Raw genomic sequence first — 14,641 nt, 5'->3', positions numbered from 1 at the left:
ACAAAAGAAAAGAGAAAAAATTTATTTTTGAAATACGAACTGCGGGAAAAGTGAAAAAAAATGTCTTGGGAAAAACCTATTGTGTTCTCTGGTTATTTCAATGTAATTTGTTGTTTTTAAGACTTTTTCCTCCGAAAATCAGCGTTCTTTCGTCGATAGAAATTTTAACGTTACTGCATTAAAATTGGAATTTATAATGATTGGAATTCATGATCCGATATTTATCAACAGTACGACTAAATTAAACAGGGCAGTTAAAAAGCGCATGACACATATAAAAAATTAATAAAAAACCGACAAATCTACGTACAAAAATATGCGTTTGCAACTGATACCTAAAATTTCTCATGGAGTTTTTTTTTTAATTGACAAATACGAAATAGTTCAAAATTTTAAATACAGATGACGTTGTATCATGAGAAACTTCACAAGCAATGCATGATTAATGTTTATTATGATTTTTCGTTGCGTAAAACGCGTTACTGTAACAGAAGTGGTATTTTCACACGATTGCGATTTTTGCCATAGCTGCCAAGTCTCCCGGATTTTCTGGAAGGCTCCCGAATTTCTACTCTATCTCCTGGACTCCCGAAAAATTCTTATATCTCCTGAATTTCGCCTGTAATTGAAAAAAATCCCTACATTGGGGGGGGGGGGAATTATTCCCCAAGAATTTACCCGAAAAAAAAGAAACTGCTGTTTCACAAGCGTTGTGTAAATTGTCGCCATTTCGTCAAATCACAAAAAATACTTCATTTTTGGGGAAAAAACACAAAATTACCCAATCAGCAAGTGCCAATCCGGCCTTAAGAAATCCAAAATTGGCACGATCGCGTGTTCTGCTTTATACGTGTCCAGTTTCGGGCCCGACTGAGATTTTTTGGTTTGCGAGATATGATTTTTGAGACGTAATTTGATCCAAGGAATTTAACCTACTGGTTGGCCATGATTGGCGTTGGCTTGCACGTGTTTCTGCAACGGGAAAATATCTTAAAAATTTCCCTTTTACTAATGAAAAAACCCTAAAAGTTCAAAGATCCCTTTTACATTTACTTTTGCATTGGAATTTGGATCCGCGCGAAAACCTCTCGAATTCTCATTCTTCAAAGTTGGCAGCTGTGCAATTATGACCATATACGGTGAAAACCTCGATGTAACAATACGCTACTGACCAATGGGGAAAAATATCATTGTTCCAAAATATAGATTGCAGATGGCAGCGCTATAAAAACCATCACAAAACTAACCTCACGTTAGGTTCACGATACATACACGCACAGCTTCCATGCTGGCCCTGGTCTTCTTCGGCCAACTGCTTTTTCTTTCCATTGAGACAGAACGGTGGGCCATTATCTGGTAAGGAGGGGGACCAATAAAAAATATCGTTGTGCGGAAGTTATCGTTATATCGAGTGGTTGCATTATCATCCGTCAAGCACCGCTGAATTCATGCTGTTGTTCGCATCTGAACTGGCGTTGTCAGTACCACCAAAAAACTATTTATATATATATGCTGCAAAAAATTCTATTTGAGATCAATGTATATCAATAGAATTAGTAGAATTAGTATATCAATAGAAACAGGGTAGAACAACACTTGGTTGTTCTACCCTGTAAAGTGGTTTACTGCACAACCCATTTCCGTACTACACAGAAAGTAGCGTCACAGCAACTTCATCAACACTTTCAGTAGCTTTATGTTGTGAGAAATACGATGTTGTTAAACACCCTCAAAAGAACAAAAATTGGTTCAAAATTTAAAAACATATTGAAGGTGGATTTTCAGCGAGTTATACTGTATATCTTTGCAGTACAGTTGAATCCAGTTTTAACGAATACCGTTATAGTGAAAATCTCGTTATAACGAACGCTTTTCTAATCCCCCAGATAAGTTTACAAAACCAGGAATTCCTTTATAACGAAATTTCATAATAACAATGTGATTTCTCCGGTCTCTGGGAGTTGGTTATATCGGGATTCGAGTGTAGTTTGAAAAACTCTCCAGAAAATATCGTTATAAACGGATTTGTCATAGTACAGGATGTCGTTGTATCGAGAGGAGTTTAACATTGCAACTCATCCAAAATTTAAGGGGAAAAAAACATAAGGGAGGTTTCACTGTGTATATTTTGCCAGCAAGACCGATTTCCTGCATAATGAGGAAAGGTTATACTACATTCAATCAATCTGGAATTCTTTGGACAAATGGTTCTACGGGCATCGCCGCCCCCCCCCCCCGTTATGGACACCTTTATCACTAGACTTGCTCCCCCCCACATAATTTTTTTTCGTGGACATGTCAAATACAAAGTTTACGCTTTACGTGTAACCAGCGGTCAAGGAACTGAAGACAAGAATCACGGAAATAGAAGAGATTCTTGTACAATTAATGTCAACAGGTACGTGGGTTCAAACTTATCGTTTAGGTGTAGTCCGAGCTACAAAAGCCCCGTTCACATGCGCAATATTACGGTAGCATTGGGAGTCATAGCACCCGCTTGACGACTTTTTTTCTCTCGTAGGGAAAGAAATGAAGAGCAGGAATTATCCCTTTTTTTGTTGGGGATACTTGGGGGAGTGTAACCACCTTTCCCATAATCCTTTGCGCGGTGAATTGAACCAGTCGACTAACCTGACCTGTGATGACATCTAAAAACTTAGGTTAAAGCACTGGTCTATGTAAACGGGTTTTGGTGAAAATCCTTGAAGCGGGTTTTAAACCCGCTTTTTCCATTTCCTATGTAAACGGGGCTAAAGGGTGTTCAATATAGTAGTTTTATGTAACGCAAACGATAATAAAGATTTATTATCCACTGTTTTATTTCTTATTTTATGTTTAGTTGTTTTGTTATTCCACGCCATCTATGAGTGAAATTTTAAATTATTTTATTCATCAAAAATATAACTCTACGCCATAAGTATTTTATTGCAGAAAACTGCATTCGTTTTATACGTAGATTCGCTCATTTTTTTTTATTAGTTTCTAAAATCTGACATGGGCTTTCCGCCCACCCTACATTTCACTCTGTTCCTCCAACATTTTGGACATCGAAGCGGGATATAAAAAAAAATACACAAGCTAGTGAGGGATGGCAAATTGTGTTATTCGACAAGGGTGCATGCATCACTTACAGTATCAGGGAATAATGATGCGCGTGTTCGCCGTTTATGTGTAATCTGCTGCCACCTATCTTCTCATTCGAACTAAAAAATTACCTGATTATTGAATGCAAAAATGCATCTGTATCGAACGTTAACGATCAAAATAAATATGGAAAGCACTAAATTGTATATTATTTTTCACTCGTGTACCGAACTTGAAAAAAAAAAAATCATGAAATGGTTTCTATCACTTGCTAAAAATATTAAAAAATTACGTATAATAAAGCAATTTATGTTATTGGCATCAACAATATTTATTGTTTGATAAAGTTTATTCCTTCGTTTGATATCGGGGAATTTGTTGCCAGGATTCTACATTGACCCACCTACGTTTACAATAAAATGGTTGAAAACATCGAGAAACGATTAGTTCTAGAGCTAATTAATGGGGTAAATAACCCTAGAGTAAACGGAAGAAACAATTCTAGAATATAAATAAATGGAAGAAAAATAATTTCGGAATTATGGAAAATTCCCGAACAAATTGGTGAAAATCCAGAATTAAAGCAATAATTTCAGAATTTGTGAAAAAATAATCATTTATAAATCACAATAAGAGGAACAATTTCGTATTTTCTGATCGAAATGATTTCACAATCAATAAAAGGATTGTTACGTAATTATTGAAAGAAATTATTTCAAAAATATTGAGAAGGAAAATATTATCAGAATTAACGAAGTAAATACGTTATCACAGAATCGTTTAAAGTGATTTCAGATTAAAACGAATCTCAGAATTCATTAATGTAACCAGTAATTAATCCAAAACTTTTTCAGAATTAGTGTTAAAAATATATTCATTTGATCATTTTTGTCGCACCAAGGTCATTTTCTGCACAGGAGAGCTAATTCGGCCGGGACATACAATTTATTGCCGATTCCGAACGGCAGCCCTTCTTTTTTTAAAGTCACCGAAAGGCTGATGTGCTAACCCTGCGGTCACAGTCTTTTTCTGTCGTCATGCCTCTACTGTAACCCAGTGTCAGGAAAGTTTTCTGACAAGGACGAACCTGGTATGGAACTCGCGACACCTCTAAACATCCTTTAGTACTTTAGGCGAGTACCTTACCGCGCCCACAATATTTTCAGGACTAATCAAAACTGATAATTAATAAAAGAAATAATTTCTGAAAAATTAAATGTCCTCATATATTGATGTAGATTAGATGTCACTAAATTACGTGAGTTGGTGGCCCGCGGGATTCGTGGAAATTTTCAATTTGGTCCACCGTGTGTGAAAGGTTGAAGACCCCTGATATAAGCAGGCCCGTCATTTAGGAGGGGGGGGGGCCCTGGCTTTTGAAAATACACTACAAATGGTATATATATATATATATATATATACAGTCGAATCCCGTTTTAACGAATACTGTTATAGCGAAATCTCGTTTTAACGAACACTTTTTCTAATCGCCCAAATAAATTTACATAGGAAAAATACTATGTAACCTGGAATTCCTTTATAACGAAATTTCGTTTTAACGAAGTGATTCCTCCGGTCTCTTGGCATTCGTTATAACGGGATACGACTGTATATATACAAATATATATATATATATATGCGTACCTTTAGTACATGCTCATTTCCCCCCCCCCCTGGAAAAAGTTGAAATGATGGCCCTGGATATAAGTGATGCATGCACTGTTTATCGAAGAGTTCCCCCATAAGGCATAGTAAACTACGATGTATTCTGAAATCAAATTAAAATATCAAAAAAAGAAATCTACTCAGTTGTGATCATTGCGCCTCTCTTTAAAATATGTCGAAATTGACCAAGATGTCGGTGATTGAAATATTTGATTTTCCCAACTTTCTACGTAAAATAAGTCTAAAAGATTTTTAAGACATCGGAAAGAATTTGTTTTTTTCATTCGAATATTACGGGCCGAATAGCTTTCGGAGAATAATCGAATTCGGTTATAACGACATCGAAGATTCCGGAGAGCTTTGTCATTACAACCAAGGTTGATGCTTTCAAGACATTGTAACAGTTAAAGCTTGATCAGGTTCAATGAAATACAGTAAACCCCTCCCCTTAATGGACACCCCTCAGAGGCGGTCACGCGTCTTTCAACGGCCAAATAATAATTTCAGCTTTTATAATAAAATTATGCATTTCAAACCCCTGATTAACGGTCACCCCCCTTTAACGGACGATTTTTTTTTTATCCCACTGGTATCCGCAAAGGAGAGGTTTTACTGAACTTTTCATTAAGTTGTTATTTCATTGTGATTAGTATGGCTTTATTTGATCGAGGAAAATAGGGCCAACACGTACAGGATATCACCTATTCACGCGCTAAAAATGTTGCTAGTAGTCTACTGAATCACTTATAATTGCCTATGAATAACCTACAATTTTTTCCAAATGCAAATTATCTTCCCCTTTAACTTTCTTCGAAAAAAAAAAAGACGGGATATCTTTACAAAGATGTTCAAATTATGGGAAATATACAGTAAAATATACATTTCCAGCGGCAAAATTCTGGCGTTCGTTGATTCATTCAGTATATACAGGGATGTCCTGTTTTTAAGGGAAATTTCATTGTATATACAAATGTCGGATAACAAAAAATTAAAGTTCATTGAATTTGATGTGATTTCCCATACTTCCGGAAAAATTGATGAAAATTCCGAATTAACCAAAGAAATAATTGCAGAATTGATGAAAGATATAATTCCAGAACAAATTGATGGAAGAAATAATTCCGGAACAAGTTGATGAAAGAAATAATTCCAGAACAAATTGATGAAAATTCAGAATTAATCAAAGAAATAATTCCAGAACAAATTGATGAAAGAAATAATTCCAGAACAAATTGATGAAAGAAATAATTCCAGAACAAATTGATGAAAGAAATAATTCCAGAACAAATTGATGAAAGAAATAATTCCAGAACAAATTGATGAAAGAAATAATTCCAGAACAAATTGATGAAAGAAATAATTCCAGAAGAAATTGATGAAAGAAATAATTCCAGAACAAATTGATGAAAGAAATAATTCCAGAACAAATTGATGAAAGAAATAATTCCAGAACAAATTGATGAAAGAAATAATTCCAGAACAAATTGATGAAAGAAATAATTCCAGAACAAATTGATGAAAATTCAGAATTAATCAAAGAAATAATTTCACAATTAGTGAAAAAAATTATTAACCAATGGGAGAAATAATTTCACAATCAATAAAGGAATAGTTGCATATTTATTGAAGGAAATGATTTCAAGACAGCCTATCTGTAAATAATTTCGAAATTGAAAAGGAAAATAATTTCAGAATTACCAAAATAAATACGAATTCCATTAAAGTTAATTTAAAAAATGCATTAAACGCCACAAGAGTTTCTTTCTCTCGATTCCCTTTCCCAAACACGACAGGAGGGATATCCATTTCACAAAGTCACGAAAATACAAAAAAATATCACTTTAATGCTTTACTTTTCAAATTAGTGATAACACAACAGAAAAATAAACAATAAAAGCTCAAGTAAAATCTCTGGAGAAAAATTGTTTATCCATCTAAGGAAGAAAAAAAACTAGATCACACAAAAAATTAAAACATGCCCAACATGTTAGCAAGTTGTGATGATTGGGCAAAAATTACGTAACAACAACAACAGCCATGTTTTTTTTGTTTTTTTTGTAATTACATGATCCTAGAAGCTTAATTGTATTAAGAACGAGAAAAATTCCGAAAAAGAAATTACTTCGAAACCCCATTAACGAACCTAATTAATTACTGGGGAAAAGAAAACGTTGTTTTTTTTTTACATCAAATATATCTTATTTTCGAACAAATTACACATCAATTTTATTTTTTCCACATTTTATTATTTTTTCATTGGGCTGACATTATTCGCTAGCGAGATGAAATTGTACGCATAGCTATTTTATGTGTATGTTGTTGTTTCCCCCCTCCCCCTTCCCATGAAAATTACTTAGAATGAAGTAAAACATGGGAAAACCCCCCTCAAAGTCTCGTTCGACAACTTTGGTGTTTGACAGTTCAGATAATCAACTTTGTTTGAGCACGGGCGATGTTCAAAACTTGGTTTTTACTTTGATTTATTGGTTAATTCTTCTTTTTTTCTTTCTCTCATGGAAAAAGTTTCTTGTTCGTGGTTATTAATTGATCTTTTACCTCGAAAATATTGATTTTTCATCAGTCTTTCATTTTCTTTCACCACGTAAGAGTCTTATCTGGGAGTTATCCATTTACTAATTCCTTTGAGGTTTCGCCATCTTACCCTTAATCCCTCATGGGGCATAGACTCGGGTTATTAAAGAAAGTAGATACCTTGATATTCTTTCACAAGAGTAAGTTATGCGAGAAAAGTTATTCTTAGTTACAGGTATATGAGATGAGTAAATTATGTTTTTGTTATCTGGTAATTGATGGTTGTGTGTGTGCTGGCATGATGATGTGTACTTAGTTGAATACAGTCAAACTCGGTTTTAACGACCTCGGCTGTAACGTCAATAATTGGTTATCTGGGCTGATTCCCTTGGAGAGTTATGTTAATGAACCTATCTTATATACCGTCGTTGAAAAGGAACCCTTTCGGATGTAAAGACAAATTTTTCGTCGCTTTTGTTTCCGTTTCTATGGCGTTCTCCCAAGCAATTCCTAATTTTAGACCTGATCACATTCAGGGAATGGTTATATTACGGTAAATGTAACAAATCCGATTATTATCCATAATTGGGTAAGTTTGATAAATTTCCCTAAATTACTCACTTTTATCGGCGATTACGCCTAATACCGAAGCATCGCGTTGTTAGTAAACATGATAAATTGTACTATATGATATACTATACATGATAATTCATGCATTTATTGTGTCGTTATATCAGGGTACCGTCGTGTCGTAAAATTTGCACCATTGCATCGGGATCCGACTATATTCATCATACATACTAGACTCATTTGGAATTTTTTTTTTCATATTTATCAAACTTACTAATTACACTAAGGTATCATGTATAATAACAGATAAAGGCTATAAATTTCAAGTACTGTATTTATTGAATTCACCAACGACGTTTGGGTATTACGCACAATCCTCGGTAAAAGTGACAGTTTTTTTAGTATTTATTAAATTTGCAACCACGCTTGGATATTATGCATAATATATATAGGTATGAGATGAATGAACTATGTTTTTTGGTTAGCTGATAATATTGAGGGCTGTGTCATTATGATGATGAGTAAGTTATGGCCAGAATGCGAAAATGGAGGATGCTTTTTTGATGTCTTCGTTGCGATAGGCCTATTTGGTATAGAATACGAATTAAGCATGACCAGATATAAATACTTTTCAATGAAACTTCTGAGTATTTCTAAAAATATTGTAAGAAGTATTAACTATCTGTTGTGTTTTTAAAATATCAGAACTATCGGGAACAAAAGTTGGTGGGAATATAGGTGCTATAAGGATTTTGAAGATGATTTATATTGTATAATGGTGTGAAGAACAACGGTAAACTTCCACATTACGAAATTCCCCAATGATAGCAAACTTGTGTGATACGGATTTTTTCACGTGTGAACGACGTATGTTCATAACTCAAATAATTTATTGAAAACGAAAACATGTTCATTGTCGAAAAAATGTATTCAGTGCATAAAAAACGTGTTTTTCGCACCCTTTTTTCAGTTTGTTGTCGATGTCTTTCAACTGACAGCATTCACAGTTCCTCGGAAGACTTTCACAAGAGAATCTATAGAATATGCCGTACATTATGAAAAGTGAAAATTATAGACGGGAGTTAGACAAATCCCATGCGCAAGATCGCCATGGCGACTAAAAAATTGGTATTGGCGCGTAAAATTTTCTTTGTGTAGTTACTAAATTTTGTGGTGAGAGCAGCACAATTTGTTTGTGCACAAAGTGTTTGTTTACATTTTATAGCAGCATATCTGCCAATGTGAAAAAGAATTACTAGCCCTGGAAAAAGTCAAAGAAGCATTATTTTCGACTTTTATTTTCGGGTAAAAAGCTTTTAAACGCCTTAAAAATTGTTCTGGTGCTTATAGACAATTACATTCTAACTCCTCGCACTTCCTGAGCTGAAAAAAAATTGTTTTTAGCTTAAGGGGAGGGGGGGGGGATCATGTTTCAGAAGAATCGGAAAAAATATACGATTTAAAATTTTAAAGCCTGTAGGAAACAAAGCGGAGTTGCCATACGTTTTCAATGAAACAGTACATAATATGTTCATCCTAGTTGCAACCGGGATTTTTCGGATATTGTTATCAGTTGGTTATTGCTATCAGAAATACCGAATCCCAAATGGAACACATTAAGTGGCGTGCAGTGTGTCATAAAAAGACAAGTATAGAAGTTTAACAATGAAAAACGCTGAGTATATCAAAAGCCTTTATCTGAGTCTACAAAAAATTCTCAGAACTTCCAACACGAAAGTAAAGAGTCATTCATGTATTACGTCACAGCATGGATGTGTGTGTGTGTGTGTGGGGGGGGGGGGGGGGGTTGGTTCCGATCTGTTGACTTTTGATTACAAGGGAGGAGGGGGGTTTGGATGATGCTTACGTCATCAACCAACCTTTATGAAGATATGAAATATTTTTTAACAGCATCTTATTCGGTGCGCCAAAAACGAAAAAACAAAACCTTTCAATAGTTATTGGGCACCTGAACGAAGATTCCCCTTATTGATAAGTCTGCTACAGAGTCACTTTAGAGATCTCTAAATGTTTCACGGATCCTCCAAATGCTCAGAAAATGTGTCCGGGCTGCTTAAGTGCTCTGGAACTGTGCCCCGCGTCACTCAAGTGATCTGTAATTATGACACGGATCACTTAAGTAATCTGGGAATGTTCCGCGGGTAACTTGAGTGATGTAGAACTACACTGGGGGGGGGGGCTGCTGAAGGGCTCTAAAACTGTACCACATGTCATTTAAGGGATCTCTAAACGTGCCACGGATCGTTTAAGTGTTCTGGTCGCGGGTTACTTTTGAATGTGAAAGTGATCTTTGAGGCCTACTTCAGTGATCTGAAAATGTGTCACGGACCACTTAAATGCTCTGGAATTTTTCCACGGTTCATTTAAGCGATTTGTAAATGTGCCGCTTAGTTCATTTTCACAAAATGAGGTTTGAGAGGGCAAGCCACATCAGATAACCTTCAGGGCCACATTTGGTCTACGGGTCAAGGGTTTACCGTATATGGCTTAAAGGGTGGGCCGCAATGAATTTCTTAAAAATAAATTTTGAGTTCTTACCCTTCAAATAGCATTGGAATTAACAGAAATTTGTTATAATAACATATAAAGCTATTTTCCTTCCGAAATTTTAATTTTGTTTTTAAATATTATTTACATTAAAAAAAAAAAAACATTTCGTCTGGGGGGGAGGCGAACGAGCCCCCTATGCCCCCCTCCCGCGTACGTTTCTGATCCCACCAATATGCTTTAGGAGATAGGGGTCAGTCTGACGAAATTTCGCTGACATGAGGGGAGAGGGGAGTCAGAGTTTCGCGGACTTTTGCTTACAAGGAGGGAGGGGCTAAAAAAAATGGCTGAAAATTTGCTGACGTAATACTTGAACGGCCCCTAATAATATGCGATGAATCAAAAGAACTACATGAAATAAGCTGTGAGTTCAAATTATATTTGATTCCCGTTTCCTTATTTTCCCAAAATCTTAAAATGACAAAGGTGACCAAAAATTTGGAATTCGCTCATCATTGAACGCTACTTTAATTCCATTTCTTAATTCAATGTAAAACGAAAATTTTAGAAAAATGTACTTTTCATATCGATGGGAAGAATTCCATTACTTGATATGAAATATGACTCTAGCAACGAATTCCTTCTTCTCGCATCCTTGGTGAATTAGTGTCTGAATCCTTTTACGTTCGGATGGAAGATATTGCATTTACTTGGTCCATCGACCACTCAGAATAAATAAATATATATATATACATGTATTTTTATTCTTTCTATTCCTTTGTTCTTGTCTTATCCTGCCTCTTATGGATCTGAAACGTCTCGTAAATTGCGGCTCGTAAAATTCCCTTTTACACGAGAGAAAGGCGGCCAATCTCTGACAGCGATTCTCCAATGCAAGAGATGAGGAATCATTCTCCTACACGATATTCAACGTCTTTTGTCCGGGAGAACTTATTATAGCCTCTAGGCTATCTCGCCCGTTTTGTTACGAATGTAATTTCGCTACTTTCAGGCAAATTTATCGAGCTCTTGGAGCGGTCTCGGGATAAATGAGGCTTCATTTCGATATGTTGGAAACACGAATGTATAGTTTCGTTTAAATATGTTTTCCTGTGCAGCAGAGGTGCAGACGTTTCCAGTCCGCGGGCCAGATATGGGGAAATTCTGCCGTTCGCGGGACAGAAATTTCTATGTATATATATATATACGTATATGGTGACCATATGACCCGTAATTTTAAGAGAGTAAATTTTGTCCTTCTATTCTTTATTTTATCCCGGTGATTTCCCCGTCGTCCCAACTTCTTCATAAAATGCCCCGTTTTCTTTCTTGTTTTCAACGAGGTTTACTTGAATTTTTCAAAACAAGGACTTAAGATTATTTTCGTGGTTTATAAATTGTTGCCTTTCACAATTTTTTTTGGCTGCAACTGGGAACCTCACTTGCCTCTGACTATTTGCTTGGCTGATATTATTGATTTACTTGCCTTTTTATTGATTTTTGGGCTGTAAATGACAGTTTCGTAAAATTTTTTGGCTGAAATTGGCCACTTCACTCACATCTCACAGTTTTTTCGGCTATAATTTGTGACTTGTTCTGGCTATAATTTTTATTCTGGCTGTAATTGTGGCATTGTTGTCCTCTAACAATTTTTGGCCTGTAATTGGTGACTTTACTCGCCTTTTAGAATTTTTTGGCTGTAATTGGCAATTTTACTTGCATTTATCAATTTTTTTTGCAATGACTGGGAACTTTTCTTGCACTTGACAATTTTTCCCGATAAATGGCGGTATCTAGTATGGATCTCGATTTCCTGTATTTTTATGGAAGAAATACGAGCAGCCTAGGTGTTTATCGTATTTGTGTGTATTGATACTTTTCTACCAGAACATTTTCCGCAGGCCGGATAGAACGTCTTGGCGTTTTCCCGCAGGCCAGAGGCTGTGTACCCCCTGCTATACAGGCTGTCCCAAATTGTTTGCACAGCGGATATCTCTACAACGGTTAAATTTAGAAACATTCTCTTTCAATTACAAAAAGTTTTCCAATGGCGTAAAAAGTATTTGAAACGTCCTAAATTTCCCAAAGCGGCATATACTTTAAACAAAAGAATTAACTTTTATGTGGACACCACATGTGTTAAAACATCCAATTAATGAAATGTAAATACGGGTCTGAGAAGTCATTCACAAAAAATTAAATTTGAATGCAATGTTAACCGCTTCGCTTACAAGCGATTGGCAAGAAATTGGAATGATCTCTGTTTGCCGAATAGGCGATAAGTATGATAACCTTGTCCTAACTCAAACGCATGTTTGATAAAGGAAGGAAAGAAAAAGTAGAAAAGTAAGGAAAAACAAATGAAAGAGGAAAACAGTACAATACATAAGTATGAGAGAGAAAGATATACTTATCTATTATACCCTCCCCATCCGTTATACGTAGAGGTAATAGAAATAGGTAAGAAGCAGATTTCTCTTTTCACCCTCACCTCTCTGTTCTCTTTCGCTCTTAGATGTATGTAGTAGAAGGATACATATCACGGAGGTAAAAAAAACCATTTCCTTTCGTTGGGTTGCAACAAAGCTTCGCGGTGATGGGGAGAAAGGAAAGAAAACAGAGATAACTTTTTCGAATTTATCCCACTGACGTCTGGACGCAATATTACGTCCATGATCGTAAAGTGGTTGATCGTAAAGTTAAATAAAATTCCGATGAGTAATTAAAATAAATTTAATTAAATTTTGACCAAGTCAGCATGGCCTCTATTGGGATATATGTGTGCTTCAATGAAGTCGAAATGGCATCTGTTGGGTCATCATCAAAGTCAAAATAGAATTTATCGTGTCATCATGGAAGTCAAAATGGCCTCTCATCGGTTATTTATGGTCATCGATGAAGTTTCAAAGGGCATCCGCAGACTTAGCTGAGACCATAGGCATAGTCCACGTGACCTCTGTTGGGTCATTTGTGAGAATAAAATTAGTCAAAATGGCATCTGTGGGCAGCGCCGAATGTCATCTTTTCGGTCACCTTGCAAGCATCAACGAGGTGAAAAAGACATCGTTTTGAAATTTACGGGTATCGAAGTATTCAAATAGTATATGCTTTGCCGTCTGTGACCGTCAACGAAATCAAAATGGCCTTTGTTGGGTCGTTTGTGGACATAAATGAATTCGCAATGGCATCTGTAGAGTTATCTAGGGGGTATCTACGGAGTCAAAATGATATCTGTCGTGTGAATCTCGAAGTCAAAGTGTCCTCTTTTGGGCCATCTGCGGGCATCGACGCGAAGGAAATGGCATCTGTTGTTGGCTTGAAAGGGATACCGGTAAACACCGCAGACGTGCAAAATTACTATCGCGTAACACAAATCAAATGCAGGATTGGTATTGCAATGAGCCGCATTCTGGATTTCACTGATCATTATCATGGCATAGTCTGCAAAGCTAATAGAATTTCATATATGTTACGTACGGCATACCGTAAGTGTGATGCGCATACGTTGTCATATGCTTTCTGTGTGTACGTTCGCCCGACTCTGGAGTTCTGTTCGCAAGTATGGAGCCCTTACAAAATCAAGGACATACAGCTCCTCGAAAAGCCACAGAGGTCGTTTACTAAACGAATACCTGGCATGAGCGGTCTATCTTATTGCCAGAGACTTCAATTTCTGGGTTTACACTCACTGGAATGGCGTAGAATCGCTGCAGATCTGAAGATGTGCTACAAACTAGTCCACCAAATTGTTTATCTACCATCGAGAGAGCCTTTCTTTGAGATCATAGACAGGCGAGTTAACCTACGTAGGCATCGCTTCCAAATAAGAATACCAACGGCTAGAAGGGATTGCTTTTTCCACGGATATAGATGCCGTGTGGCAAGAATATGGAACAGTCTTCCATCAGAACTTGTATGTGCCTCCTACGCAAGATTTGCTTCCGCTATTGAGGAATTCGACCTGACTCCGTATGCGAAGTGCTTCCCGTACTGACTATTTTTTTTTTTTTCTTCCAGTATAAGTGCATTTCATGCCTTCTGGGGTTATTGTAAATAAATAAATAAATAAACTTTCTCATATTGTATGCGTAGAATTTACAAAACTCACTACTAACACCACCAACGGTCTTTGCCATTGAACTTTTTCCCGATCGCGTATTAGTTGATAAACTAATCAAAAAAATATAAATATTCCTATTTTCATATGTTGAGAATTCTTTTGTTTAGGAATTACGCATAAATTGGAGATGTTTTTTTTCTATTTTTTGTTTATGCAAATTTG

At 36.0% G+C, this 14,641-nt stretch overlaps 1 protein-coding gene across 1 annotated transcript in view; it reads left to right on the top strand.

Annotated features, from left to right (window-relative positions):
* Positions 1–14,641, top strand: part of LOC149070129 (transforming growth factor-beta-induced protein ig-h3-like) — a 172,098-nt gene that overhangs the window by 93,867 nt on the left and 63,590 nt on the right. The gene's annotated exons all lie outside the window — the stretch shown is intronic.

The sequence above is a fragment of the Pholcus phalangioides genome, unplaced genomic scaffold (genome assembly GCF_987345545.1).
Source record: "Pholcus phalangioides strain wild (caught in Gottingen) unplaced genomic scaffold, Ppha-v1.0 ptg000022l_1, whole genome shotgun sequence".
NCBI classification, from domain to species: domain Eukaryota; kingdom Metazoa; phylum Arthropoda; class Arachnida; order Araneae; family Pholcidae; genus Pholcus; species Pholcus phalangioides.
The sequence above is the reverse complement of the archived record's forward strand: the minus strand, read 5'-3'. Positions and strand labels throughout refer to the sequence as shown.